This window comes from Onthophagus taurus, chromosome 11 (assembly GCF_036711975.1).
Source record: "Onthophagus taurus isolate NC chromosome 11, IU_Otau_3.0, whole genome shotgun sequence".
Classification (NCBI taxonomy): domain Eukaryota; kingdom Metazoa; phylum Arthropoda; class Insecta; order Coleoptera; family Scarabaeidae; genus Onthophagus; species Onthophagus taurus.
The window spans coordinates 15,252,075-15,279,577 of NC_091976.1; the positions used below are offsets into that span (position 1 = coordinate 15,252,075).

Sequence of the window (27,503 nt, forward strand, 5' to 3'; positions counted from 1 at the left end):
AAAAAATTCAGACAGAGAAGACCTACGCTCGTAGAGTCCTCCGACTGCTGTGTATCAACGCCGTTTTAAACCAACTACCACGACGGATATCCTACTTATTTGTAATAGACTGTTTCCCGGGAATAATGGGCATGCATCGTATGTAGGTATCTCGACATGCTTGTGTGTTTTTTAATCGGCTAAAGAGAAGTTTTGCCGCTTATTCCCTGATGATCGTACAATGACTTTTCATCTTCCTCAACAATACTATCACTGAAATCATTTTTAATGCTTCTATTTCTTAATTTTAATAAATACTTAACTTAACACTTAATTAAGTGATTTAGGTTATTTCCGGTAATGTTTTCTTGTTTGGGTTTATTTTGTATGATTCTTTTAAGAATGCAATCAATAATATTCTTAAACTTAGTTATTTTTTTTGTTGATTAATTTTTTGATTATGATTGAATTTAAAAACCGCAAATGTACTTATACTTATATTCTCAATGCACAAGGCAAGTGTTTCTAAATCGGTCCGCGTTTATAAATAACTGGGCCGGATATTTGAACTTCGTGTGTCGAACGTCACGACGCAAAAACAAACTAAAAATATGGCCGAACGACGCCCACTCTACCAAAAAAAAAAAAATTAAAACTCCAAATCTAATCGAAACCTTTCCAAAAAATCCACAACAGAAATACAAATTTTTCAATCCGAATTAATTTTTTTATAAATAAGTTAAAAAAAATTAATAAATTTGTTGATTGTCTTTACAAAAATTATTTATAGAGAAACATATGGCCCGAAAATTGTGTAGGGAGGCGAAATAACACGGAGGCGGATTTTTGCGGGGGCCGAAGAACCGAAAGCGGTGTTGCCGCCGCCCGCCACCACGCACGCTTTTTGCCACATCTCGTTAGAAAGTCAGACCCCAGTCTGGTCGTTATGTAAAGTATTTCATTCATGGCGAGATTTTTTTGTCGACGTCTAAAGAGAACGGTTCTCGATTACTTAACCTACACCAAACAACAATTCAAAATAAACAATTTTAATTTATAAAGAATTTAATATAAAAAATAAATTTAATTTAAACGGTGAAATAAGATATTTCACCGTTTATTGATATTTATTTGATTTAAATATTACTATGTTAAATAATAAAAGTTTTAGCATAACTTATTTTCATAAATAAGGCCAGGGCCATTTTTTATTAATTCAATAAATTCAAACAATTTTTTTTTAAATAATCTTTATTTAAAATATTTCTATTACATTATACATTTCATTACTTATTAATTATGGCTTATTACCCACTATAATAAATATTTAAAAGAACTTGCGGTATCGTGTGTACCGGAAATGGCTTCGTGATCTTTTTAAATAAAAATTCTTATCTTATATTTGAATCTGATCTCTGATTAATTTAAAGCAATTTATACTTTATATTTTATTTACACTCCTGAAAGATCTCGAAGAACATAAACGCGCACTTTAAATAGAGATAAACATATAATATTAATCATAAATAACATTTAGATATCAATCAACTTATGTAACCGGAAATGGTACTTGAAAAAGCATTTGTTATTTTCCTCATAAAATAGCTTTTTTTATAGGTGATTGCCGTCTTAAACGTGCAACTAAACGTTAAGGAAACTTTATTACTGGTTTATGACAAACTATTGTATATTGAGTTTCAACCGAGTTACATAGGAGCAATAAATTTTAGTTATAAGTGTGTTTTGAAATGATTTCCCTCCAATAAATTTAATTAACTGAACTCAACTTTCTACCTAAGCAAAGTTAGCCCCCAATTGTAGTTTGATTATAACAAGAAAACCTCAATCACCTAAACCTTGATCGTGGTCGATACAAAAATGGTAATGACCGATTCGAAATCTCTTTCGAATTTCGCTAAAACTCCAAAATAAAGATACACGAATCTAATTTTTACCTATTCGAGTTTCCTCGATATTCATGCATCTGATAGCAAAAGTTTAAAAGAGTGATATTGTTGAAAATATAGTTTGCTACAATTTTTATATTAAAATTTTTTTTCTAAAACGTTTCAAATCCCGAGCTTTACCAACAACGAGATGTAAAACCACAATTTTATCTAATTTTCACCTTCTCGAATTTTTCTCGATATTTATGCATCTTAGAGCAAAAATATAAAGAACAATATTGTTAAGAATATAGTTTGCTACAACTTTTGTACTAAAATAGAATACCGTGCTGTACCAACAACAAGATGTAAAACCATGATTTCCTCTCATTTTCACCTTTTGAAAATTTTCTCGGAATGTATGTGTCTGAAAGCAACAGTATAAAAGAGCAATATAGTTAAGAATAGAGTTTGCTACAACTTTTGTACTAAAATTTTTTTGTTAAAACGTTCGAAATTCCATACTCTACCAACAACGAGATGTAAAACCACTATTTCATCTCATTTTCACCTTTTCAAATTTTTCTCGGAATGTATGTTTCTGAGAGCGACAGTATAAAAGAGCAATATTGTTAAGAATAGAGTTTGCTACAACTTTTGTAGTAAAACTTTTTTGCTAAACATTCGAAATTCCATGCTCTACCAACAACAAGATGTAAAACCATGATTTCCTCTCATTTTCACCTTTTCAAATTTTTCTCGGAATGTATGTGTCTGAGAGCGACGGTATAAAAGAGCAATATTGTTAAGAATAGAGTTTGCTACAACTTTTGTACTAAAACTTTTTTGCTAAACGTTCGAAATTCCATGCTCTACCAACAACAAAATGTAAAACCATGATTTCCTCTCATTTTCAACTTTTGAAAATTTTCTCGGAATGTATGTATCTGAGAGCAACAGTATAAAAGAGCAATATTGTTAAGAATAGAGTTTGCTACAACTTTTTTGCTAAAACGTTCCGAATTCCATACTCTACCAACAAAAGATGTAAAACCACTATTTTCACTCATTTTCACCTTTTGAAATTTTTCTCGGAATGTATGTGTCTGAGAGCAACAGTATAAAAGAGCAATATAGTTAAGAATAGAGTTTTAGTACAACTTTTGTACTAATACTTTTTTGCTAAAACGTTGGAAATTCCATGCTCTACCAACAACAAGATGTAAAACCACGATTTCCTCTCATTTTCACCTTTTCAAATTTTTCTCGGAATATATGTGTCTGAGAGCAACAGTATAAAAGAGCAATATTGTTAAGAATAGAGTTTCCTACAACTTTTGTAGTAATACTTTTTTGCTAAAACGTTCGAAATACCATGCTCTGCCAACAACAAGATGTAAAACCATGATTTCCTCTCATTTTCACCTTTTCAAATGTTTCTCGGAATGTATGTGTCTGAGAGCAACAGTATAAAAGAGCAGTATTGTTAAGAATAGAGTTTGCTACAACTTTTGTACTAATACTTTTTTGCTAAAACGTTCGAAATTCCATGCTCTACCAACAACAAGATGTAAAACCACGATTTCCTCTCATTTTCACCTTTTCAAATTTTTCTCGGAATATATGTGTCTGAGAGCAACAGTATAAAAGAGCAATATTGTTAAGAATAGAGTTTCCTACAACTTTTGTACTAATACGTTTTTGCTAAAACGTTCGAAATTCCATGCTCTACCAACAACAAGATGTAAAACCATGATTTCCTCTCATTTTCAACTTTTGAAAATTTTCTCGGAATGTATGTGTCTGAGAGCAACAGTATAAAAGAGCAATATTGTTAAGAATAGGGTTTGCTACAACTTTTTTTCTAAAACGTACCGAATTCCATGCTCTACCAACAAAAGATGTAAAACTACAATTTACATTTTATTTTCAACTAATCGAAGTTTTCTCGATATTTATGCATTTAAGAGAGAAAGCATAAAAGACCAATATTGTTAAGAATAACGTTTGCCACAACTTTTGTACTTACATTTTTTCTAAAACGTTTCGAATATCGTACTATACTAACAACATGATGTAAAACCACGATTTCCTCTCATTTTCACCTTTTCGAATTTTTCTCGAAATGTATGCATCTGAGAGCAAAAGTGGAAAAGAGCAATATTGTTAAAAATATAGTTTGCTATAACTTTTATACTTAAACCTTTTTTTCTAAAACGTTTCCGTACTGGAAGAGCACAAAACAAGACGTAAAACCACGATTTCATCTAATTTTCAACGTTTCGTATTTAAAAAATTAAGAAAGAAAACAACTTGATTACTTTTTACTTTAAAAAGTTACAAAAGTCAGAACAAAGCTTGCCTCTCTTGCTTTCCATTCGGTTGCCGTTAACGTTTTTTGTAAATTAAGAGTTAAATAAGCCACAAAGTCAAGTATGTTTAACGTGCTGTTAACATTTTAAAAAAGCAAATAATGGCAAGAGTGTGCTAAAGAGATGGCACGATGGCAGAAAATTTTAGAATGAACTTTGCCTTCTTATTTTATTACTTTTGGTTTTTTTTTCTGTGTTATCTAACGTAAATATTTAAAGAAATCAAAGAGAAATCATATTATTGCTATACATATTATATTATTGTTGATGCAAAAGCGCTTGGACTTCATTCCTTTACCTTCTTTCTGAATTTCAATTGTTATAAAAATGTTAACAAACATAAAGAAAAGTCAGAACGATGTTTGGCATTCTTTTACATTCTTCCTAACATTTTAAAGATTTAAAGACGATAGCGAAAAAATCTTATCAATTTGATTTACTGTCGTTTTCATTTTTTTTTGACTTTTAGTGACTATTTTCTAATAATAGTGGCTATTTTTGGCAAGTATTTTTATCGTATCTAAATTGATTTTACGAAGGCCTTCTGTATGGTAATGCTCTATAAGCATTGACTACATAGTACTTCCCAGCTTGCACGATAATCTATTTGACTCACCCTTTTAACAGAAAAAGTTTGTCCTGTGCTGGCTGTTTCTTCTGTTACATCTAAAATAAAGAAAACATAAATTAAACCAACAGAGTGACTATTTATTTTATTTGTTGCCTGTTGCCTATGAATTAATATTTAGGAACCATGGTGACGTTAATCATTATAATATGCATTATTAGAGAGTAAAAATTATCGAGATGTACACTATGAACAGTATGTGTCACCCATGCTTTATAGACGATGACTTGGCTGGCGACAAATATGGATACATTCCTAAAGAGGAACTATTAAGATTTCTTCTCACTTACATCATTTCCGGGAGCATTATGCAACAAGTAAATGGCGGGATTTGAAGCTCCCCTTCCATCCAAACAAATTTTATCCTGAATATTTTGATGTGGTTCGTAGTTTTTGAAGTATTCTATATTGTGAGATTAACTGGAACTCTTGGTATATTCTACTATGTTAATGATTCTTATATTAGTATGTTCTCATTTTTTAGGATTTTTTTTAATCAAAGTCTTCTAAATTCATAGTTCAATGCACATTTCCCTAATTTAAATGGTAAATGTGCTTTGAACCTACTTTGATGTATATTGATGAATGTCAACATAACAAAATGCATGGAGCTTTTAATGAACAATGAACATAGGTATTTAGGGATACTTTAGATTGAATCTCTTTTGGAGAAGATTTCTCTTCCTATAAAAAGCAACTATCGTTCTTATTTTAAAGGTGGTTTTATTTTGGACTTGCGATTTCAATACAACTTACGTTCTTTCTCATGCGGCTTATGAGTCGAGAGCCTTGCACCCTAGGTGGAAACATTCTCCAAGATATAACAAATTATTTATGTGTTGTCATATTTTATGTAGTGCGATCTAATTTTATCACTTTTTATTTACGTGAATAAGATTATCGTTGGTAATATACGTTAACGTTGAAATTGCTAGTAATGACGATTCGTTGGTGTGGATGTTGCAGCCTTTAGATTTAAGGTCATTGTAAAAGTTTACAATTGATTCTACTTGAATTTCTAATATGTCTATGCTTGTGATGTTGTTATGAAAAGAAATGGAGGGATGTGCTTTTTGACACTTTGTTTTGGCCCTGTTATAGCCCAGATATTTTTAAGCAGCAGCTTTGACTATTCCAGGAAGTTAGGGTAAATAAAATTTGTTTTTGTCTATTCAACGTATTTGTTTTGGATTTAAACTCAGGGATTAGGTATGGTGTGGTTTTTGGAATTTTTTGATGAGTTGAATGTTTTGCTATGATATGTTGCTATGATGTTATGATGCGCGCATAATAAGTTTGTTATGTTGGTGAAGATTAAAGGTGTCAAGGTTATTTTCTCGGGTTATAATGTTGAACAAGCAGGCCTATCTTATTACTTGACTGTAGGTGATGTTGTGTGAAGTCGGGTTGGTATCGCAGTAGTGATTTTACGGATGCGACTTGGGTCGCGAGACTTTGTTCGGGAAGCGCGTTATCATATACATAATGGTTAACTTAATTCCGAGCCAATTAGATGTTTTTAGTACTAGTATTTCTTCTAAATGTATTTCAGAGATAATAAGCTTGGAAAGTTGTAAAAAAGAGTTTCTATTGAAAAGCATGTATCAACCTTAACATCGAATGGCGCGCATAATAAGTTTGTTATGTTGGTGAAGATTAAAGGTGTCAAGGTTATTTTCTCGGGTTATAATGTTGAACAAGCAGGCCTATCTTATTACTTGACTGTAGGTGATGTTGTGTGAAGTCGGGTTGGTATCGCAGTAGTGATTTTACGGATGCGACTTGGGTCGCGAGACTTTGTTCGGGAAGCGCGTTATCATATACATAATGGTTAACTTAATTCCGAGCCAATTAGATGTTTTTAGTACTAGTATTTCTTCTAAATGTATTTCAGAGATAATAAGCTTGGAAAGTTGTAAAAAAGAGTTTCTATTGAAAAGCATGTATCAACCTTAACATCGAATGGGGGGCTCGTAATTCACCAAGGTTTGTGGATATCCGGGAGCATTGTTAAAGAGAAGGTGTGCACCTATTAGTGAAAATATTTCATGTAACCCAACTTTTCCTGTTCCATTTCTAATACATGTATGTACTGGTAAAATGTATTTATTTAAACTCTTTAAAGTGCGTGGTGTCTATCAATGTATGCTTATATTGGTTTAAGTTTCAAAGTTCATAAAACATTGTTAGTTCCAGTTTTAGTTTAAAAAGCTCAGTGATTTTAATGTTGATGATTAGTTTTGAAGATAGTTGCTTTGCCTACATGGTCCTACAATTTCTTGCAGCTGAAATATAAATAATATATTTCTAGCAGCTGCCACCTCAATATCTGTACTTATTGCTCTCCTCTCCTCTATCTGTCTCCTTAAGATTATGAAAAGCTGATACTGCTCTGTCAGTTATAATGTAAACGAAAATTTGTTTTGGTTTCCATAACTTTTTCATAATGTTAACATACTCATACCATTCAGGTTAACATAATGATGAAATCCAGGACTATTGTATTAAATTAATTCATCCTTCTAGTAGGGTTTGATTTAGTTGGACTCTGATTGAATACGGGTTGGGTTGGATTCGGATTACATTTCGATAGGATTGAATTACAGTCAGGTTGGGTTTGATTCGGGATTGACTCAGGTTGAATTGGAGTTGGGTTGGATTTAGATTGAGTTGGGTTGAATTCGGATTGAGTTGGGTTGGATTCGGGTTAGATTTGGATACATTTGAATTGGATTCGGGTTGGGTTAAATTGGATTCGGCTTGGTTTGTGTTAGAGGCAGGTTGGGTTTCATTCGGGATGGACTCAGGTTGAATTGGAGTTGGGTTGGATTCGGGCTTGATTTGAATACAATTGAATTTCAAAAGAATTTAGATATTTAGTCGATACTAGTTTCGGCTTATAAAGTCATCATCAGACGAATCTATGATTAAAAAGAATTACAAATTTGTTTTTTCGTTGAACAATTTTTTGTTTTTTATAAAATACTTACAGTCAAGTTGAAAAATTTGTTTTTCTTCTTAGAACGTGAAATGTCATAAAGGTTTTATGAGTTTAGTGTTATTACTTTACACCCTCGAAGGTGTAAAATTCATCCACAAATGTGAAAAAAGTTTTCGTATGGACCTTCTGGAAATGATCTAAATATATCGGCACAACAATCAAAAAAACACCAAACTGCTCAACGACCAACTCGAATTTAAATATATGCCTATATTTACATTCTTAAAGTTAACATAAAAATTAATTTTATTTTAAATTTATAGAATTATGGGTTTCGATCCATACAAAAGTGCCATCTCGTAACATTTCGTAACATCTGTAAAAACAGGTCCTGTTTTTCGTTTTTCGTGTATTGTCAGACGATACACGTTTTAATTGTACGTTTATAAATTCCTGTATCTCTGTTGTTTTGTATTTTAGTTATTTTATTTACATATAAGGGTTATTATATTACAACACAACTCTTAAAACCTTTATGACATTTCACGTTCTAAGAAGAAAAACAAATTTTTCAACTTGACTGTAAGTATTTTATAAAAAACAACAAATTGTTCAACAAAAAAACAAATTTGTAATTCTTTTTAATCATAGATTCGACTGATGATGGCTTTATAAGCCGAAACTAGTATCGAGTCAATAAAACAAGCGAGTGAGAAGTTGATCTATGTTCATTTTCCTTTTGATTCAAATAATCTCGCAACATGAATACATACATTCAAATCTATTGAATTTGATTCGGGTTGGGTTGGGTTGGATTCCTGTTGGGTTTGATACAGCATGGACTCAGGTTGGATTCCAGTTAGGTTGGGTTCGATTCGAATTGCGTTCTGTCGGAATACGGTAGGGTTTGATTTTGTTAGACTCTGTGAGTTACAGTCAGATTGGGTTTGATTCGGGATAGACTCAGGTTGAATTGGAGTTGGGTTGGATTTAGATTGAGTTGGGTTGAATTCGAAATGAGTTGGGTTGGATTCGGATTAGATTTGGAAACTATTGATGGATTGGATTCGGGTTGGGTTGAATTGGATTCGGCTTGGTTTGTGTTAGAGGCAGGTTGGGTTTGATTCGGGATGGAGTCAGGCTGAATTGGAGTTGGGTTGGATTTAGATTGAGTTGGGTTGAATTCGAAATGAGTTGGGTTGGATTCGGGTTTGATTTGGATACTATTGAATTTGATTCCGGTTGGGTTGGGTTGATTCAGCATAGACTCAGGTTGGATTTCAGTTAGGTTGGGTTCAATTCGAATTGCGTTCTGTTGGATTACGGTAGGGTTTGTCGTTGTTAGACGCTGGTAGCAACGGGTTGGATTGGATTCGGGTTAGATTCGGATAGGATTGAATTGGAATTAGGTTGGGTTTGATTCGGAATGAACTCAGGTTGAATTCGAGTTGGGTTGGATTCGGATTTAGTTGATTTGTATTCAATTGTCAAAGAGAAGGTGTGCACCCATTAGTGAAAATATCTCATGTAACCCAACTTTTCCTGTTCCATTTCTAATACATGTACTGGCAACATGTATTTATTTAAACCCTTTGAAGTGCATAGTGTCTGTCAATGTATGCTAATATTGGTTGCAGTTTCATAGTTCATAAAACATTGTTAGTTCTAGTTTTAGTTCAAAAGGCTCAGTGATTTCTTTTTAATCTTTTTTAATCTTGCTGATTAGTTTTCAAGATAGTTGGCTTGTCTACATGATCCTAAAATTTCTTGGGAATAGCACAATATCTATACTTATTGCTCTCCTCACCTCTATATCCTTAAGATTATACAAGTTGATAGTTGATACTGCTCTGTCAGTTATATTAACTTAAGTAAACGAAGATTTGTTTTGATTTCCATCACTTTTCCATAATGTTAACATAGTGATGAAATCCAGAACTACCAAGATTGGAAAAATGAACACAAGTGCATCCTTATTCTGACATTTTGGCGATATTAGAGGCATTAACAATATAATTTTATTTAAGCCCTGTCCTACTAAGAATTTCTTTACATACATTTTTAAGAATTAAATCTTCAACATTCATTGTCAATAAAACATCTACTATTAAAATAACCTTGAAACCTTTCGGTTCAAAATCCCAATCCCAGACAAGTAGTCTAGGAGAGAAATAAAAAAAAACCTACATAAATAGAAATACACGTACGCGTTTCCTTCGGTCGGGGTACTCGTGTTGTTATCGGCGGAGATTTAAAACGTCACACTCGGTGTATATTGCCATCGTGTCCGTGTATTATAGGTGAGTTCAAATAAACAGAGAGAAGAACGAGCGGCGGATCATGTGAATCGAGAATTTTATAAATAAACGCTTTTGTGCTTTTCCAAAGTCAACATAACAACGCCGTTGATAAGAAGCTCTTGGTAGAGGCGAGAAAATTCTAGACTTAAAAAATCAAACGGACAACAAGCAAAACGAGAATCACGTATTTATTTTATAAGTTCAACAAGTAAAATAAGTTCAAGAAAATTTATGAATGTATTATTAATAAATGAATTTTTTAAAATTTTCTACATTTAGATATTTAAAATAGATATAAATGCGTGTGCGTTTAAGATATCTAAAGTAGTAACAGCAGCAGCAGGAGCATGAGTTGGTTCAGACTTAAAACTGGTACGCAGGAAGTGACGTACCCGTTCTGTTACTATACACGATGTATAATTGCGACATTTATATGGTTATCGACATCCGCTTAACAGTTTTCTGTTGCTCTCTACCACAGGCATTAGGCTCGCGTTTTGTGTGGAGCCGCGTTGCGGTTAAATTACGTTCTGCTGCCTCGCGAATGCTAATTACGCGGCTGATTGTAAAACGACATTTCTGGAATTTGCTACAGAAAATTACTTTTTAAATACCTCATATATTTTAGTTTTAATTTTCTTTTTCTTTATGATTTAATTTATGACGTATCTTTACGCAGGTATTTTAAAAAAATTGTTACCAATAAAACGATTCTTCGTAACTAACTATAATTTATAACACAATTTATAACTATAATTCATATTTGTTGGCGCTTTTAAAAATTAACAATTAAAGCTTGTTCCATTAACATGACTTATATGTTAATTAATATATTTGTAATTTTTTTTTATTTTTAACGTATATCTTTTAAAATGAATCAAAATGATGCTTTAGAGATTAACTTTAATGAATCGATTAAAATAATAATCGATTTTTCAATAAATCTTGATAAAACTCTTATGTATTATCTACATAAATTGGAGTGGTCTAAACTTGATTTACTCTTTTTTTTTTGGATAGAATGACAAAGTTTGCTAAACGTCCATCATATCTTTGCGATAGATTAAAAACTCCAAGTTGTTGACGAATGTCAGATTAGAACAAAGAAAATGATAAAATTTTGAAAATTGAGGAGACTTAAATTTTTAAGATTAAGATATGGATTGTACAATATATTATTGTTTATTTAAATCGTATTATTCATGTTTTTGTAATTGTTTCTAATCGTGCTTATGATCATCGGCACCGTAAAACTTTTGATGTATTATCTGTATTATATACTATTTACTACAATTTCATTTTATTTATTCATCCATTATCTACATATTGTGGCTTTATTAATTATCAAATATGCGATTTGTTAGTGTATTTCATATAATTTATGACTACATGTATCTAAAATTATTTGTCACCGTCATCTACTAATGTAAAGGGTGGTCCAACTTGGGCACTTTTAAAGGGAAACTCCTCTTTCTATAAGAGATAGAGGAAAAATGATATCAGTGTCTCGATTTTTATAAGAAACTTAATGGCGAAAACCGCATATCGATATCTCTTACGGTTTCAGAGATACAGGTGTTTTTCAAAAAAGTGCATTTTCGAAAAGTCGTTATAACTTTTTTCTTATTGATAAATCTTCCTTTTTGTGAAAACATTACCAAAGCAACTTTTAGGTTGAATTCGATTAAGTTAGCTTTCTCTCAAAGCAATATTTATATCCTATATATTTTTGCTAATTCGATAAGAGCATAAAATTTGCTTTCCAAACATATAGCACACTTGATATTTCGTTTAAGTCTTCTTTGAAATATATAACTTTAAAACTTATATATGCAGATTGCGAAAAAGTAAGCTTTGGAAATAAAAGAAAAACGAGATTATATTTATAAGCAGTATCATACACAAAAAGCAGATTAAATTAATAAAACTTATTTTATTATAAAACAAGAATAAATATATGGCAACAAATAACAACAAAAGTAAACCCCTGTTCTATAGAAAATGTTCAAAATGCCCCTAAAATGGTTTGTGTTATACACAGTCGACATCTTTTTCCAGCCCTTTTTGCCGAATTGATAAGCTTAATAGGCTTAAGTGTTGCAAAATTGTTAACAACTGCGGTTACTAATTGGAATCGGGAATGTATTGGCTGTTTATAGATAACATCTTTCAATCTTCCCAAAAGGAAAAAATCCATAGGTGTCAGGTCCGGTGACCAAGCCGCTCAGCGGATAGAACTTTGATTACCTAACCAACAATCACCAAAAGCTGCGGTCAACAAATTGGTGACAATAGCAGCATTGTGAGGCGGTGCACCATCATGTTGAAAAAATACATTTCGCAGGTGCGCCAGAGATAAATCGTCAACAAACGGTTCGATTTGTTGCCTAAATATGTTCAAATATTTTATTTGTGCTTTGCACCAGCACTACTCATACGCATCATCTGTCCAAATACAATTTAAAGAAAAATTGCGTGCTTCGTCACATTTTCCCAAGAGCCATTGGCAAAAATTCATGTGCCGTTCAAGATCTCCTGGTCTGAGGTAATGGACTTTGCTAGTTCTGTATGGCTTAAATCTGAATGTTTTCAAAATCCGCCTAGCTTTGGTTCTTGGAATTCCTGTGGTTACACTCAATTGCCGCGTTGATATCTGTGAATTATTTTTCATTGCCCCTAAAGCTACTACTTCTTCTAATTCCCCGTCTTCATTCGGAATATAAGTTTTTGATCTTTTCTTTTCGAATTGGCCGCTAGTTTGTAGATTATATCACAATCTTCTAAAAATATCATTAAAAGGTTGCCACCTTTCTGGATATCGTTCATGACATAAATTTCCTACAGTCTCTGCATTCTCCCCAGATTGTATAAAACATACTATCATGTCCCATTTTTTATATGACATTATTTTGAAAGTTGATGACAACTAAGTAATACTCTAACGATAAGCACTAACACTTACACTTACGTGAATGAAAATTTGACAGATAGATTATTCATAAACAACGCATTTGTTTTATCGAAACGCCGTCAAAGCCTACTAACCTACTAGTACGCAATTGAAAATCTTAAAAGTTTCCAAGTTGTATATTTCAAAGAAGACTTGAACGAGTTATCAAGTGTGCTATATTTTTGGAAAGGAAATTTTATGCTCTCGTCGAATTTGCAAAAATATATAGGGTGTTCCATTTAAAAAAATAATTTTTATGTCAATAACTACTAAAATATTGCTTTGAGAGAAAGCTAACTTACTCCATCGAAATCAACCTAAAAAGTTGCTTTGGTAATGTTTTCACAGAAAGAAAGATTTATCAATAAGAAAAAAATTATGACGACTTTTCGAAAATGCACTTTTTTTAAAAACACCCTGTATATCATTTTTGTTCTATCTCTTATAGAAAGAGAAGTTTCCCTTTAAAAGTGTCCAATTTGGCACACCTGTACATCTCCAAGATTTTCCCGGTATTTTTTCTGCCACCATTTGAATTGCTTTTACTTTCTTCTGGCTTCTTTTTGATCTCATTCTATTTGTTTTGTACTCATTATCTATTTTCTCTATGTTTTCCTCACAATTTTTCAGACTTCTTTTTGTTCTCATTTTGTCTTCAGTTTGGGCTCCCCTTATTTAGTTTCTGGCGTCTATTTAACTTTCTTATCCCTTCTTACTGGATATATTATGTCCTTTCCCTTCTTTCTAGAGTCTCTCAGACACCATTCTACATTCTCTGCCTTCCTTTTATTGTTTTCTGGGTTATAATTATCATCGTTCTGATTTATTTTTTAATTGTCTTTTCATTTTTACTAAGTAGTTCTAATTGACTTTCTCATAATTTCTATCTGAGAAGTCACCATCCACACTCTGACTTTACTCTGATATCCTTTTGTTCTTTTTCTGGCTTCTCTGTATCATTTTTATGGTTTCTCTTTGCCTACTTTCTTGATCGTCATTAATTACTCTCTCACTTCTATCCGGTTATCTTATCTATAAATACTTTGGAAAGATCATAATGTTCCAATATTTGAACATTACCTGTCACCAAAATTAGAAACGCGGCAGAATCGATACTATATTTTCTTGTCCAGTTTCAGGAGTGAGCATTTCAAGTGATGATAATGAAAATGGCTAATTAAAAAAAAATTTGAATACTAGAACACTATTAACAAAAAAACTGATATCAGGCAAATACAAACAATGCTGCTTATTTTGACCTAATTCACTTAATTGGCCTCTAGCAATCGATTTGAGAAAACACAAATGTTTGTTGGACTTATAATATGAATCCCGCTTTGTTGCTTGTTGTACATTGATAACAAAGATGAAAATGATTTAGCAAAGAAGTTGAAAGGAATTCTTGGAAATATTATACGAGTTTATAGGATAGAAGTTCTCATCAGAAGAATGTATTATAAAAAAACAATTTCATGATTTTATGTTACACTCCTTCATATTATAAATGGTATGGATTGGCAAAACTAGCAAAATGGTAACTGACTTTTAAGGCAATAAAAAATCCTTGCCAGTTAATTTTCCATGTCAGAGAATTGATTGCCAATAAATAAATTAATATGTTTTTGTAGCCCCGAAGCATGTATATAGCCCCTCACTAAATGTGAATGTTCCAATTTTGGAATCAAGTATTGCATGAACATAACATTACTGATCATTTCATCTGTCTCTTTCGGTTTGCATTGTCGTCCTATTAAAAGCATTATTAATAACAAATAAAAAAATAAATTTAATTCATCTAAATCACCTTACTTATTACAAAGAATTACGTAATTTTAACAAGGGTGAGAAGAGCAAAGAGGTGATGCAAACCATCTTTGCAACAATTTTTTAATTCGATAGAATGATGACGTGTCATATTGTTATGCAACTTACGGCCGAGTATTAAGGCACACCAGATTAAAGTAAGAGTTAATTAAATTTAAAAAATTTTAAAATTTAGTTAAAAATGATAAAGAACCATATTATCAGAGTAATATTGTTCAAAAAAGTAACCAACATTTTTGTTTCTGTCTAATGATGGTCCTCTAATTCTGGTTAAGCAAGTGAAAAGAGGATAAAAAAATAGAAAAACGAAAGCAAAGACAATAAAACTTGAAGTAATACCTAGTGGTTAAGTAGCTGGCGGAAATGGAAGCACCGATAGACTGGGGAATTTCTTCCAATTCGTCACTGCCGCTTGTGGTTAGCTTTAGAATAGGTTGGGTTGGATTCGTATTGGGTTTCATTTAGGATGGACTCAGGTTGGATTCCAGTTAAGTTGGCTTCAATTCCTATTGAATAGGCTTAAATTCGTATTGAGTTGGGTTGGATTCGGATGAAGTTGGGTTGAATTCGTATTGAGTTGGATTCGGGTTGGGTTGAATTGGGTTTAGTTTGTGTTTTATTTAGGTTCGACTGGGGTTAGATGCGCGGAAGGTTCTCACAATTGGTAATCTACTATTATCTTCAGATCAATATCTATTGCTAATCTTCTGTTTATAGTCATCGTACATCTTGGACTATTTGGATTCTAATTGGGTTGCAATTGGATGAGTTGGATTCGCGCCTGTCTATATGTAATGCCGGACGAGTTGGTGAACCTTCTCAACCGTCTAAAACCCTTCGCTCTGTTGCCTCGTGACCATTGTATAAGATCATTTAGTATATCATATAATATCATCAACATATTTAACATTTCATCACTGGCTGGAAAAAATCACAGTTTATCATCCATAATCTACTCAGAAGAAGAATATATATGCTTTTATTCAACTATATACACGCTTTGTAGCATTTCATCTGGGTAGGAGAGAATAATATATCCACGAAATGAAAATTTGCGTTCTATTCTCCGACATTTCTAGCTTCTTTAGCAAATCAGCATTTTTTCAAAGTTTATTGTTGCCTTTTAGTTCTACTTTCTCTCAGCAACTGTACTACATCGGTCTTTCTTAAGACTCGACTATACTTTCGATAGTATGCCTCTCGTGCTATTTGGAACATAAAGAAAATTATAGTGTTCTAGAGTTATCCAATGTTTTAAATCTTCTAAATGTGTCATACTCTTATTTTTATCGAGACACACGTCCAGATGTATGAGAATGGCTATACTTATCATCTTATGTCTATGCACGTTCTTGCTCATTTGAGGAAGTTTGTCGAGCATACAAAAACAATAATTGCGTTTCAGGACTTGCCACATTAATTCGTTATGCATTCAGGTAACGTATCACCCTTCCTACATATGTCGCTTTGTCTTCTACATCTGCTCTATTTCTGCCTATTATAATTAAAACCTAATCGTCAGCATGGACTATCAAGTTAATGCCTTTTTTCCAGATTTGAAACATCCCCTTTTTCAAGCATTCCTTATGTACATAGAAGAAAGTATAAGTTTTGAAGAAAGTCCAGTTAAACTCTAGCAGTTAAAGATAGCAACGTTACCTAACCCATTTCATTAAAATATTCTCAACAGCTAACCCCACCCTTTACACAACATCATCAAAATAAGAAATATACAAATGCGAGAAAAGGTGTCATTGGATTAAAGAATCAACAATTCAAAGTTATAATTAGCAACCTATAAACTTTAATATAGAGAACATTTAAATTTAGAAACGAAGGTCTTACTACGTTAAATACTTCTGAATCTAACCCATATTCTATATAATAATAACTAGTTCAAGAATAAATAGTTTTGTAATTTTTTCAATAATCTAATTATGGTTGAGTTAATTATTGCACTGAAAATGCTTTTATAATATTGTGTGATTCACAGTGTATTGTGCAGATCAGATAATTTTTTTATTAACAAAGATGAAATTATTTTTTGCATAAAAAAATCATTTTCACAATATTTCTTTTAGTTACCTTTCTCATAGAGGAAACGTTTTGTGCGGCCAAGTCTCGAGAACATCCGTTCTTTGGGGGCACGAAGAGAAGAAGGAGAGGCAGCTCTTCCTGTGGCTTACGTATCCTGTTCCTACATCCTTTACGATAACATCCGTCGACGTCGTTGCTTTTATACTATAGTATTTTGCTGTGTGTGAAATAAAATCACGCGAACCCAACTCAGTCCATACGGACGAAAACGCTGAAGTATAACTAATCCATTATGAAAGAATTTTGCTGCTCCCTAGCTAAAAATATTTCTTCTACTATCGTATGTTCGAAAAAGACGAAGAAAGAGAGGAAAAAAATCAACGACCAAGCGCTGACGTATTCAATTACAAACACTGTGCAGTTCTGCAAGCCATCTGCGTTCTAATTATGTAATGTCTCTTTTTACTGAACACTCTTCTATTAAACAAAAAATAATAATTAAAAAACGTCGTTAGTTTATGATCCTTTTTAAACTTTAAGAATTAGATGTGTTTAAAAAGTTTTGATAGACTAGTAAACTAGTGTATTTTGCGAATAATGATTTTTCGAATTTTTTAATTATTAAAATAAAAAAAATGTTTCGTCCGGTTTTGATTTTATAAATTTACAAAGACCGTGTTGTACTGTATCTAGTAAAACGTATTCATTCCGTAAAAGGAATGCCTTAGCTCTTCTATTAATTCGAGAGTTTACAAAGGCGATGATTGTTTGCAATGGTCCGGATGTTTCAACACTGGAGATGACCCCTCGGAGATTAATATTATAGTTGTGATAAACATGTTGTGTTATATAACGCGATTCTAGATCGTACACTTTTAACAAAAAATATTATTACTCTTTAAAACTTATTTTTAAAAAATATTTTCTAAACTTAAATTTCTCAGAAAACAAATTCGTTTTGATAGAAATGTATACAAATTAATTTTATTTTAGAATAAACTTTCTTAATTTCTGTTTCTGTTGTATATTTAAAAATAATATCTGAAGAAATTTAAATAACTCCCCGAGATGAGGTTATCGCAAACGCGTCGATTAGCTATTTGTAAGAAGGAGGAGAAGTTCTACATTTTGTTTACTATGCGATTACATAAATGTTAAGGCCGATTAGATGCGATGAGAGAGACGAGGAAAAGAAAACGTTAAGGATGGTTTTATTGTCGTCGTCGTTTCGTTCTCGATTATTTTTAGACAAAACAAATCCGAATAAATAACGGCTCCGAAATATTATCGGCCATAAATTTAAATCACATTGTTTCGTTGTGTGACGTTCGGGGTCTGCTCTCAGAGTGACCAAGAGAGATATTTATCGGCCTTAAGGTTGTTTTTTGGCCTTCTTTACGTGACCCCTTTACAAATTTCGTATGTCCGATAACGATTGAAATTGGAATCCCTAGAATTTCTTTTTTTGCTAAAAATTTTCAATATCTTTCAAAAAGAAAAAAAAATTTTCAAAATGACAAAACAAAAAAACTTATCGCAACAACTTCATACATAATAGGGCCGTTAAGGTCAATTGATTAGAAAGACCGTCAAAAAATCGATAATCTAAATTAAATTAGACAGATCAGTTTTAACGTTCAAAAATTGTTTAATTTTTGCAATAATTAATGTAAAAGTTTAAAATTCCCCACCCCCGACTCCAGATGACGTTTTAAGTAAGAAGAAAGAAATCACGGACGTGATTTCTCTTCCGTTTTCTTCTAGCGTATAAGATTCGTTGCATTGTCTCTCTCCAGGAATTTTATTGATTTTTATACGCTCAAATCTGAGTGACGTACTTTGGAGTTCGCGCCCTGTAGTTTCAAACTTTATTTTTTCTTTTTGAAAAACTATGCCTTAGAATCAAAAATTAAAAAATATGAAGTCAATCTATTATAAGTTATCCGATATATTGGAGATGTAATAATTTTTGAAACGTTCTGGAAATTGATCAAACATCATTATGTGTATTTGAGAAGAAAATTTTAACTGTATTTTTTGATAACAAGATTTTGCTTAATTCTATGTATGTAGGTAGCTTTCACATAAGCATAAATGGCAAAAAACTGGCCAGAAATATTTGAAATGATACCACTTCGCATTCTGTTTAAAGCATTTATATTTTATAACTAATTGAGATTACCCTCATTTACATGAAGTGTATTAAGCAATCTATAAATCTACATTTATCTGTCCATAGCAAACGGTGGGATATATATGATATATGAAAGAAATCGTAATATGTTAAGATACCATCATCATTTTTATAATTGTAACATAATAGGTTTTTCCGTAGAACAATTTCTAATTGGATTGGAATCTCGTTTGTGTACATAGATTCGCTTACACTATTTGACATATCAACAAGTCAGAAACAGAACCAATCAGTAAGTTAGACAGAGTTGTGCGAACAAGCCTAATAATAACTTTTCAATCCTGAGGATTAAGGTAAACAAGTGGAGTAATTTTCCTTAAAATAAAGATGAAGTACTCATTGTCATTACAGCTACACATTGCTTAGGATAAGACGAAATAGTGTATGGAAATAAGCATACTTTTAATAAATATTTTGAACAATGACGAGATTGCGTTTTGTTCTTAATCCTTGCAACTTAAAAAAAAGGAAAACAACAAACGTTAATTTTTAAAACTTCCACATCTATATAACTGTGTCCTTGACAACCTTCCATTGTGGAAGTAGAATTCTTCAGCTGAAAATTGCCCTATTATTATAGTTGTAAGATTGTGATGTTACTTAACTCTGTATTTTTTTTCTTTTGGGTTTTACCCACAATAATGCAACGTACTAAGGGCAATAATTGCCTTGATAGTAGGTTTGTTAACCTAGCTGAAGGTATTTTCAGGTTGGGTGTATTGGAAATAATATCTCAAACCATCATGGGCAAAGGTCTTCTACATTTCTTGAAATCTTTCTGATTCTTTTCTTAACATATCTTGTTTCGAGGGCCGGTTCAACAGTTGCAAGATAAACTCGATATAAGTATTTCTCGGTATAATTTGTAAACTCAATTCTCGTCAATTTAAACATCGTCAGTAATCTCTGAACATTTCTACCTTATATTTGTCAAATACCTGATTTTTGAGGTTGGCGGCAAGTTAGGTAACGAATTTTTTTTCAAACCCAGTGTACGAAAAAATTTGAAATTTGGCTTGAATATCTACTATCTGATATGTCAACAATGCAAGGTATATTTTATTTTCTTTGAATACCGTATACATATTTTTTCTTTTCAAGTTATACCGAGAAAAACTTAAAGTAGTTTTAGGAGAAAATTTTTTTAATGGAGATATGTTCTCGTCATCTTAGATTAATGATACGTTAAGAGTGGGCTGTGATCTACACAATAGTTGCAAAACGGATAATTTTAAAGAAATCAAAATCTTTCTTGTTCTTCTTGCTATACACTTCTTGTACTCTGCGTTTCTGTCTTCTATCGCCTTCCTGCATTCTATATCAAACCAAGTTACTCTTCTTCCTCTTTTCTTTGCCTAATGTCATTGTTGCTTCTTCAATTGTTGTTTTAAATCACTAGTAGTAGATGTGGTTGTCCCTCTTGTATAAGTTTTTGCGTTTCTAGTTCATTCATGGTGAACAGATCCGAGGCACGCTCCTCCTCTTGCTTTAACGTCCAGTTTGTTCCTGACTGTTACTCTTTTATCTATAAGGTCATGGTCTGTTTGGTTAGCCGTGCCTCCATACGGCGATATCCAAATGGCTTTTTGGATACTTCATACTTTTACTAGTGGCAAAGTTAATTAGGTATTCTTCGTTTCCATTAGAGCTAACATGCAGTGCGTGCCTTCCCATTGCTTCCCGGAACTGTTCTTCATTGCCTATTGTCGCATTTATATCATCTACGATAATTTCGATATCATTTTTTGGTGATGTATCATATTTCCTCTATTAATTGAAAGAATTATTCCTTCGTTTCTTCCTCCTGTTGCTCTGTAGGACAGTGGTATATCAATGTTATGTGAAAGAAGCAGGTGAAATCTATGATATTGGTTTTGATTTTATTGTCTTTTTTTTGCGGTGAAAAATATTGTATGTGTCGTCGAGTCTCTGATTCCACCTTTCTCTCGAATCCTCACATTTAAGTCATCCAAATCACAAACATTGTATGCGATCTTTCAAATATCTATACAACAAAAACTTGCAAATGATCAATTTAGAATACCTTTTTTTTTGCAACCTTATTGTCTGCAGTTTTGATATTCTTTTTGAAAAACTTTCTGACTATGTTACGTCTTACGTTTAATATAACAGCATGTCATGTGGCTAAATATCTGGATCTGATGGTCTATAATGTTCTCACTCCTTCAATGTGTATGTGATTTTGCATGTAGATCGTAGTTTGCAACTTTTTAACCTTATTCATAAGTTTGGTCGGTTAAAGACTGATAGAGGCTGTTATTGAAATGAATTCGAAATGTTCGTTGAACCATTATCAGTGAGCTAGCATGATACATCAGCAGAATGAACCATTAACTAATTGTCCCATTAAAAATAAATGTTCCTCGTGGTCACCATGTAGTGAGTGTTGGTTTAAATTTTTGCAATTCCTTATAGAGAACCAAAATAGTTCTGGTATGGAACTGTACATTGTTTCAGCATTAAATTTTCGTAGACCATTAGTTTAAAATTCTGAATATCCATATTTTCTATCACTGTACTGAATTTCTAATACCTACGTTATCATTTAATTTAAGAAACATCTTGTGCTGGTTAACTCTAGTTCGTAATTAATTCTATTCTCTTATTAGAATCTATCGTTAATTTTCTCTTTTCGTCTTCATCTGTCCATCAGAATTTCAAAATTTCTTTTTGTGATGGAAACAACTTGTAAATTAACATAATTGTTCGATTTAAGTGGCGACACCAGTATTAACCTTATATTTCATAGGATACTCAAACAAGAAATTAATTAATCATCTTAACGTGTTAACCTAGTTCTTGAACGTTATAATATTAAACGATAACAAGAACGATATTGACGAATGTCAGATACAGAGTAAACATGCATTAAGAGCAGATATTAACCTGTCCTGATTGAGTTCTTCATGGTCAAAAGTTACACTATCTACCAATAAGTGACAGCAAATCTATGATATAACAACACATTGAGTTGAATTGAAGGAAACGATGATGAACTGTTTTTTGATGATAAAGTTCATTCAAACGTTTTCGCAGAAAAAAAGGAAAATGTTTGACTATAAAAAAAAGGTAATAAATCTGATTGTGCAGAATCTGTAAGTTAAACGTCGCAATCTATGGAAGCTGGAATTAAATTTTAATAAGTCGTTGAGCAAGAATCACTATTTTGCTGTACAAAATATAAAAATTTCACCAATCGCAATCCATCAAAAATTACATTTTAACTGAAGTTGACTTTTCAATATTTACAGAATGATTTTTAATCCCTCAAAGGAATAGGGACGATATGGAGGAAGACCAGAGATGATATTGATAGACAAGGATAATATAGAAAAAAGATAAAATTATGCTTTATCATATCTAACTGACGATATGAAGAGATAATAGGGACAATGTTAAGAGATGCGAAAAAACACATCAAGTCTGCATATCTATATAATCCCTATATAGTTACTTTATGATATTTGGTCACATATCATATTCCTCAACATCAAGGTGTTGAAAGAAGTGATCTATCCCCAGCTGGAAAGTTCGTATATATGCGATTATACCTTTTATATATTATTATTATTATAATTGTACTGATATGTTTCTCTATTTTTTTTTGAATTTATCATATTGCCAAAAACTTACACAACATCATCAAAGTTTGTTTTTCCAAGTTTTAAACAATAATTTTTTTTAATGTATTAATCCAATTGACAACAATTTCTCGTGTTATTCACGTAATAAAAAAATACTAAGAAACGTGTTAAGCAATCTATTGGTCTTAATACATTAAATCATCTTTCAAGGCGTAACCTGTTCTTTTATAACATTATGTTCTGCTGTGTTGGTCATAACATAAGGAGTTTGTTATTTTTTTTCTCTTTTAAACTTGCTGCCAAAATTTTAAAATCTAACCCAATCCTCATATTTCACTAACATAGGGATGTTTTTGGTGGATAGATCGTGGAGGAGAATTGGCAAAACCAAGAATAATTGTGCTATCATTACTAAAAACACCCAATATACCAACAAAAATATACAAATATTCCTCACAATACAATATTTAAAAATACTTTGAAAAATCTATGCCATATAAAAATATTAGTCATAAAACATATCGAAAGGAGTATTAGCTTCTGAAAGAACCTTGTAAAAATAATAAAAAAGGCACCTTTCAAAAATCAATAAAAAAATATCATTAAATCATAAAGTGAGCTTTTTACATAAAATCTCTTTGTAGCTTCTCATTTTGTTGGGTTTCAAGTTTCTTTTTGGATTATACTAAGATGCTCCTTAAATCGTTTAAGTTTATGGACGATCCTGAGTCGTACGTGGAAGGCACTCGTCGTCTAAAAATAGCCCACTGCTGGCCTTATGACACCGTCATTAAAGCTATATTAAGTTGGACTTTAATTTGTACGCCCCCTTGCGGCGACCACTCGCCGTTTTCTACGTATACATACTCGTTTAATTGAACCTATTATCTCTCTCTTTGAAGAAATTTTTTTTAAACATCGTACTCACACCATCCGTCCACATTTTTATTTTATTGTCATTGTTATTTTTTTTCTCAATAACTTCTCATCTTAATTTCTTTTATATCTAATTGAAGTTTCTAAAAATACAAAACAAGAATTGACCTTAATTTTGTTTCTTGACCAAAAATACCGGATGAGTCCAACTTAGAAAATTAGTTTTGTGGTACTCCGAAGATTCAGGGGAAATCGGAGTGAAGGCAGTAGTAGTGCCCGTTGGGGGGCTAAGAGACGAAAGGGGGATACGGCTTTAAGCCCCGGGCGGAAGCCGGCGTCATATTTTTAGACCGATTTCGTAAACATTTACAATTTCGAGCGCCCCATTGTTTACCAATTTGCTTATGTACCTCTCTTTACGCACTTATATTTAGATCTGTGAGGCACTCTCCTCTATGCTAAAGAAAGCTCTCTCTTCTGTTATCCATTAATTTATTATTAAATAATTTAGCGATTTTTAATTTTTTTTATTGATATGTTTTAATTGAAATTTTCTTTTGGTTTTTAGGTATGATTCAAGGACAACGAAGGAGTTGTTCATCAATACAAAAGGTGAGAATTAAATTAATTAATTTAAGAAATTTTTTGAGAGTCAATTTCTTATTCTGGTTTCTGTTTATGATAAAAAAGGTTCTAAAATTAGAGTTGGTTGAGTTGTTTAGATTTTATTTAGGTTTCCTGACCTTTTAATTTAACAACTTTCAGACAGTATTGTAAGCAGTATTTGAGTTGACTCAATGCGTAAGACTATTTGGCTATTTTTAAAACAGTATAAAAATAATTTTAGATTCTATTTCCTTTAATTATTTAAAAACATAAATTTCAGTACAAATTGAAGAATTTTCTTTTGGCCTCAAATGTGGTATATAATTTAGACCATTTCGGCCTCTTTATGCTTGATTCTAAGTATTTATCACTCCAATAGGATTCTGAAAGTACCAAATCTTGTTTAGGAAGGAGTATATCCAATTTATAGCAACAAATTTCTTACTGCACCTTACCAAATGCAATGGTGTTAGGAAGATGTCCTAGGCATATGTTTCGGCAGAACAGGCTTATTCATTTCAATATTTTTTCAATTACTATTGATTAAGATGAGATTAAATTTTGTCCATATTCAATAGAACTTGGGAAAGATGTTTCTTTGATGCTTCTATTAAAGAAAACAGAACCATTTTCCCACTAGCAATTCATTGTCTTATACCAAAAGCTACTTTAGCTTCCATGGAATAGAGTAAAAGACGACTACGTGTCTGTTAATTATAGAGCCAATGCATTTAATCTCACACAAAAATTAATATAATAGCTGCTCACTGCAATCCCTCAGCTACATTTTGTGTTACATATGTAAGAATGATATTTTAATATGTACTAACTTCAAAAATTAAAGCAAGTTTTTTTAAATCCAATTCTTTATTCTTGCGCCTTTTACGCAATTGACAAGATAAATAAACCGGAATTCAGCTTTCTCTCGTTAATCGGAAAAAAGCTTAACTAAATCAAACATGCCAGTTACGTTATCTAAGAGTAGTTCTGCGTATTCGAAAGATTCGTAATCTACACAACATATAATGTTTAGCGTTATTATCATTATTATTTACTTCTATACTTTGATATTTGTACATTTCCTGAAATAGCATGATCATCACAGGGTAGGGTTCGCAACGCAGCAATTGAGACTAACATCTATTACACCGCACTCTTTCAATCTAGAAACCAGATTCCGTTTAATAGCACTTTTCTCCTTGCAAACATCTTTACTAGGAACAGCGCTAAACTCAAGAAAAGGGGAACTCCTGTTTTGGTGTTTTCATTCTTTTTTGTAAGCTGTTAATCTACCTTACTGCTTAAATGGAAGAAAGTACACAACGTCTAAGGAATGGAATAGATAAACGGCATATATGACTAGATTATCATTTAAAAGTATATTTTTTCAGAATTCTTTTTGCATGTAATTATAATTTTTGCTGGTCAAAACCACTGGTTGCATGTCACAAGATCTACCATCCCGTTAAATTTGTTCTTATAGCTACACATGGCAGCAGGGATAATTCTTTGGCATATTTTTGATTCAAATGTCGTATCAGTTATCAACTTTATAGATAACATAATCCTCCTACAGCTTTTCACCTGATATAGATGGATGTTGTAGCCTTTTCATGGTTGCCAACTTCCTCTAAACATTTTTATTGTTAAGTAGTGGAGAACAAAAACAAGTTGAGTATACTTTATGCTTTAACGACATCACAACAGAAATAGAGATTACGAATCTTTAGATACAGACGATACAGAAAATTGGTAGGTACAGAAAAAAAGTGAAACACGAATAAATAAATACTGCCAAAAAGCATAGATTGTTCTTAATGCATTAATTGGTTGGTAAAAGTTACAACAGATAACAGACAGAATTGTTTATACAAGTCCATAAATGAGCTTTCTAGTACACTTACAGAGCTGTTAGTATTTTCTGATACTTCAAGTGACCACAATACAAACCAAAATGTAAATAGTTTGCTAATCTTTAGGGCAGAAGAAACCTAACTTAATGATTATAGAGCAATAGGTTCTAGAACTTGGTTAAAGCGGCATTAAAATAGCTCTATGTTCACAATTTCTTAACAATTTTTCGTATGACTAGAACATGTGGGTCTAATAAGAAGACCTGTAATGTAATAGAACTGAAAATCTGCCTATTTCCAAAAAATTGTATCATTATTACATTTAACTAGTGTCTGAGATCTCAAAGTGATAATACCGAAACCATACTCATTATATTTGCTTTACTTTATCTCCAATTCTCAAATTTTTTCATGAGTCTGTAATTCTTGTAGTTTATTACAGAAGTTATTGAAATAATCTTTAATTACACAGCAGCAATCTAGCATTGTTTGGTATTAATATGCAAGATTAATCGCTTTCCAGCAACTCCTCGATGTCAAAACACAACTTGTGCAATCTGAGGCCAATGGTGAATTAGCCTGCAAGTTTTCTTCACAAACATTGCCAGAATATTTGATGTTAGTAAAAAGCAACAATCGGAATTTAAATTTACCCTTCAGGAACTATCATTACTGTCTACCTGTTTTTTTTTCTATTCAAATTGTAGAGTGTTTTCTCTTATTTTCTAGATGGTTGACGTATAGTGTGAGAGACGAGATAATAGATTATTGGTTACATTTTTAAGAGAATCTTTATTTTTAACCCATCAACAATTACTGCTAAATGTAATCTGAGTATTTGTATTTAACTGACAACTCCACACTACACACGATCGATAAAATGAAGAAAAAGCATTTCATAAAGAATTTCAAAAATTGGGAAAAATTAAAAGTATGAACTTCCAGGTTATGCTGTAAGTTCAATAACATTGTTTGACGTTTCGAATACCATTTGCAAGCTTCTTCTAAAATAAGTTCAAAAATGAGACCTTGAAACATATCGGGCATCATTCTACAAAGCAATTCATCCAAGGCAATTGTGCTCTGGCTTGAGATATGCGGTTCATGTGGCTACTGCTGTGCATTTGATAGGTAATGATGATAGTAATAAAAAATCTTCGTTTCAATTCGTATTGCAAGTAATTCTAGTCCTATTAACAATTATTGAAATTTCAACTGAACACACCTTGGATTGCTACTCTATGAATTATGAACTTTTAATTATTCTCAGACGTGGTTGTAGCAATAAAAAGCGTTCACTTATAGTTTAAAGACATGTCGACAAAACATGTTGAATGTGTAGTGATTCGCATCTTTGAAAAGGAATGGTGAGGGTGTTGACGATGTATATGAGTTAATTAAGATCATAAACTGGTTTTGTTGATATTTTAACATTTATACCTATCCATTGCC

At 32.0% G+C, this 27,503-nt stretch overlaps 1 protein-coding gene across 1 annotated transcript in view; it reads left to right on the forward strand.

Moving 5' to 3' along the window:
• LOC111416197 (sprouty signaling antagonist) overlaps positions 1 to 27,503 on the forward strand; it is a 94,877-nt gene that overhangs the window by 22,400 nt on the left and 44,974 nt on the right. Inside the window, exon 2 of the mRNA XM_023048164.2 lies at positions 24,161 to 24,204. The gene's annotated coding sequence lies outside the window, so the exon portion shown is untranslated. The remainder of the gene's footprint in view (positions 1 to 24,160; positions 24,205 to 27,503) is intronic.